The following is a 5000-nucleotide window of genomic DNA, read 5'->3' on the forward strand; positions in this document are numbered from 1 at the left end:
TATTCTGAGCAAATAAAATCAAAGCTCCTGAAGACCATAGTGTGTCCTGTTTTTTATTGCTATCCAACCTGACAGTCACTCTAACATAACCCCGTATATATATAACAATTTAGTAACAAACCTAAGTACATTAAACCAAAACCAGTGTTTCAGAAACGATGGTGTGTGGAAACACCTCTACAGTGTATCAGTGTTCTGTCTGTAGAAGGTTTTGAAAACGGTATGACATTTTTTTTTTTTACCTAAAACCTGCATTTTCAGATTTAGCGCAGCTTGGTGTGGACATAGCCTTACTCTGAGTGAACTTAGCCAAGTTAAGTTGCTAACCCATGTCTTTGGGAACACCCTCCGGGGAGCGTGTCTGGCTCTGATCCGGCTGGAGTCTGGCCCAGAAGAGGGCCGCATCCGGACCGGAGGGTCTGCTGCTGTCGGGGTCGTGGATCTTGGCTCGTTAATGCACAGCGGAGTAAAGCCGGGGCTTTGACACATTCCTCCTCATCTTAGAGACTAAATCAACCCAGGAATGCGCCCTGAATCTACTACACGTTCACACACACACACACACACAAATGCTGCATGCACACATACATCATGAATATTAGCACTATGACACAGCACACTCATGCACACACACACACACACATACTGTACATACAAAGTCAGATACAAAAATGCAACAATATATAATGCAGTTAAGTTAATCAAAATAAAACAAATTCCTCTTTGGGGATTAAAAAAGTAGTCTATTTAGTTATTTATTTGTATTTACTCTTAACACACACACACAGACAACGCTTCGAGCAAGGAAGTGATTTACTTGCTGTCAGGGCTGCTGTTCAGTGTTTGTGTCCGTCATGCCTTGACCAGTGTTGGCACCCAAACCCGCCTCTGTCTTCCCTTCCTCACGCCACTACGTCATTTATTTATTTATTTATTTATTTATTTATTCTGTCCTTTTTCTTTGTGCTTCGCTTTGTTCCCATTTTCTCCGCCCTGTGTGTCACACTGTGTGTGTGTGTGTGTGTGTGTATGTGTTTGAGGTCATCCTCTCCCTCTGGCTGAGGATTCAGTAAGGACCATCCTCACCACTGCCCATTTCACTAAACTAGCTCCCATTTGAAACCTTTTGGACAAATCCCATTCAATCAGACTCCATATAACCATGCTGACCTATGAGTAACGCTGAAAGCAGCACATGGCACGGAATCAGCAGAGTTTGTCTGCATTGACTACAGTTAGAAAGGTGAGCATGACTCAGGCTTTGGATTACTAGGGATCCCCAGCATGACTAAATAGGACCAGGATCTCCCCGTGGGCTCTGTGACTGATCAGATGACTGCACGTCTCCCATGAAATGGGCCAAAAGGACTGAGTCTCGCTCTGCCAAGGTCCTGAGGGGCTCCAGGGCTGATGATGATGATGGTGGTGATGATGGTCTCCTATTCTCTGAGTCAAGTGTGTCTTGCAGCATGTTCCTTCAGAATGAGAGAGAACTGCAAGAGATTATAGATTGGGAGTGCCATCACAGGCCTTGTTAACATGTTTTTTTTAACCCCTTTTTTCCCTTAATGTGCACACAAACATTCGCACTCTCTCCGCCACTCTCTCATTCGCATTTTTCTCTTTCTATTTCGGTCTCTTTCTTTCCTGCTGGTGCTCTTTCTCTTTTTTACTCAGCCTAACCCTCATTCCTATTTCCCTCTCTCTCTCTCTCTCTCTCTCTCTCTCTCTCTCTCTCTCAATGCTGCTGTGGTGGTGTGACAGGGAGAGAGAGAGAGTGTGTGTGTGTTTGTGTTGTGTGTGTGGAGTGGAGTCCTCCAGGCTGCTGCCTGTGGTGTGGGCCGCTGGCGCCCGTGGCTGTGTTTGCGGGGGTTCCCACACTGAGGCGTCTGTGTGTGTGTGTGTGTGTGTGTGTGTGTGTGTGAGGGAGCGTGAGCTCCACTTGTCACACAAATAAACAAGTGGCTCCTCTCAGGAGAGGAGAAGAGATGATAGAGGCTTGTGAGGAGGAGAGGAGTGGAGGATGAAGAGAGACATGGGAGGAGAAGAGTGGAGGATGAGGGGATGAGGAGAGACACAGGAGGAGATTAGTGGAGGATGAAGAGAGACACAGGAGGAGGAGTGGAGGATGAGGAGAGACATGGGAGGAGATTAGTGAAGGATGAGGAGAGACATGGGAGGAAGAGAGTGGAGGATGAGGAGAGACATGGGAGGAGGAGAGGAGTGGAGGATGAGGAGAGACATGGGAGGAGTGGAGGATGAGGAGAGGGGGCTCGTCTCCATCGTGGTTCGTCATTCAGCCACTGCCTCAGACGGAGTTTTGTCATTGTGGTACGGTGTGTGTGTGTGTGAGCGTCCATATGAATGCATGAATGTACTGTACATGTAGGTATGTGTGTGTGTGTATGTGAGCTTATGAGTGTGCACGTCTGTGTGTGCGCGTGAGCGTACATATTGGTGTGTGTGTGTGTGTGTATGTGTGTGTTTATTCAACACTACTCTGAATGGGAACACTGTGTGCCAATGATAACATGGCCTGAGAATGAGAAGGGAGGCCGTCCAGGCCTTCATTAAGTCTATTCAAATCGGAGCTTCGGAGTGGCTGCCAGTTGCTCATTTCAGTTCATTTTTTAAATCCAGCAAAGTTGCCATTCTTGGCCGGCACAGCACAGTGCAGCGTGGCTCTCCCTGTAAATAGTCTAACACCCAGCTAATTGCCTGCTCCGTTTTACTCAGAGAATTAGCCTTTCCCAGATTAGCTACTGGGCCACAACTGTGATCTTTTAACTTTGTTGTGGACTTCCTGTGGGGATTTGGGAACCGTGTGCGGTTTGATTTGTGTGTGTGTGTGTCTGTGTGTGTGTGTGTGTGTGTAGTCTGCTTTGTGTGTGTGTGTGTGTGTGTGTGTCTGTGTGTGTGTGTGTGTGTATGTGTGTGAACTTGTCAGTATTTGTCAATGATTATGTGCGTTTTTGTCTGTCTGTCTGTGTTTGTGTTTGTGTGTGTGTGTGTGTGTGTGTGTGTGTGTGTGTGGACACGCATTCTCATGTCAGTATTTGTGTGTGTGTGTGTGTGTGCATGTTTGTGTGTGAGTGTGAACTTGTCGGTATTTGTCTATGATTGTATGGGGTTTTTTGTCTGTGTGTGTGTGTTTTGTTCCACTAGATTTGTTTCCAGTTTTGCTGCTTCAAACATGGCCCTCAGGGCATGAGATCTGTGCCAACCCTCTCTCATGTCCCTCCTTCTACTCCTCCTCCTCCTCCTCCTCTCTTCCTCTCCTCCACTCTGCTCTCCTTTCGCACACTGAGCCTGTGGCCTCCGTCTCTGCAGTGCTGCGAGCTTCCCGTGTGCTTAACGAGAGGGCTAATTAAGACACCAACCCAACAGATTCCCCTCAGACCCTCCTCCTCTTCATCCCCCTCCTTCTCCATTGCTCCAGCAGAGCCTTAATATTGATTAGCACCCCCCCCCCCCCCACCTCCACACACACACACACACACACACACACACACACCACCTCTCATCTCTGTGAGAAGTGACCCCCAAGCCTCCAGTCTGCTGTGTTGTTGCTAATGAACGTGGGGAGGGGGGCAGGGTTGCCACAGGGTGTACGTGGCACAATCCGCGCTGAGACCCAGGAGGTCACGGGCATCGTCCAGCAAGCGTCAAACCCCCACCCACTCCCCACTACCCCCCTCCCCCCCCCCATACACACAGGGTCAGAGGTCAGGGCAGGGTCACAGATGAGTGAGCATCAGAGGGCATGATGGGATTGATGAGAGGTTTTAGAGAACTATTGGGGCAGTGGGGGTAGTGAGGGTTAGTGGTGGATGTGTGGGGGTAGTGAGGGTGAGGGTTAAAGTTGTACGGGCTGAAGGGGCACAAGACCAGGTCAGGAGATCACCGTGCCATCCAGTGCAGCCTACACCAGCATTCCAACATGGCCGCCCACCACAGAGTGGGAGAGAGAGAAAGCCAGGAGAAACATCAATACCTGCGGCCTCTGACTGTGGGTGCAGCAGGACGCTAGCCTAGCTACAGCTAGCAGGAAGGTTCTATCACCAAGTGATGCACGGCATTTCCCTTTCACCATGAGAATCATCAGCCACCAAAGAAGTTCCTCTGATTTCAAATCATAAAGCAACACCTTCACCCTGTTGTGCCCATTTCATGTGTCTTTTGTTCTCCTTTCCTATTTAGTTGCTTCTTGCTGTTTACTGCACTGTATTCCATCATTATATGGTATCAACACACTTCAGTGCAACTCTCCGAGTTTCTGTCCTCTGTCTGGGTAGCAGATCTGGACGCAGGTGGCCCAATGGGAGACATCACTGGCCTGGACAGCAGTTCGATAGCTAGCAGGGGGTCAGCCTGATTAAAGGCCAGGTCAGAGGGTCTGCAGCTAATATTAATCCTCACCTTCCCAAGGAACAATAAAAGGTTTTTTGGCATCCAATGTCACTTTTTGAAACCTCACAAATGGCACTGTGCCTCTTCCTGTGAAGAATAATGTTTTTGTGACCGCTTGACCAATATGCTTTCTGTTTATGCTCATAAATGATTTAGAGTTCATGAATTGGAATTCCGTACACAAATATTTCTGATGACGCAAATATCTCTAAATGCGATACCCTATCTGCATTCTGTAAGTGATCTGCGGCCGTTGAAATAAACATCGGTGTAGAATGTAAGCGCCTAACATGTTGAATGTGAACGGTTCCAGACTCTGTGTCGATACAGTGCAGACTATGGAAACCCAAGGGGGGGTGCGCTCCCTCGACAATAAGTGTCGGTTTATTCCCAGTCTTTGAAAGTGGGACCAGAGTCTGGGAGATGGAGGGAGGGATGGAGAGCGAGAGATTAGATCTTAGTGTTTGCTTTTCTTTTCCCCTCTTTGTTCCCAAGCTTGTTCTTGCTATCGGCACTCATTTCCTGGCGCAAAACAAGTAAATAACTGGTCAGCGCGGCGCTGCTGAAGTCACCCCCGCGCGCCACCAGGC

This window comes from Alosa sapidissima, chromosome 3 (genome assembly GCF_018492685.1).
Source record: "Alosa sapidissima isolate fAloSap1 chromosome 3, fAloSap1.pri, whole genome shotgun sequence".
NCBI lineage: Eukaryota > Metazoa > Chordata > Actinopteri > Clupeiformes > Clupeidae > Alosa > Alosa sapidissima.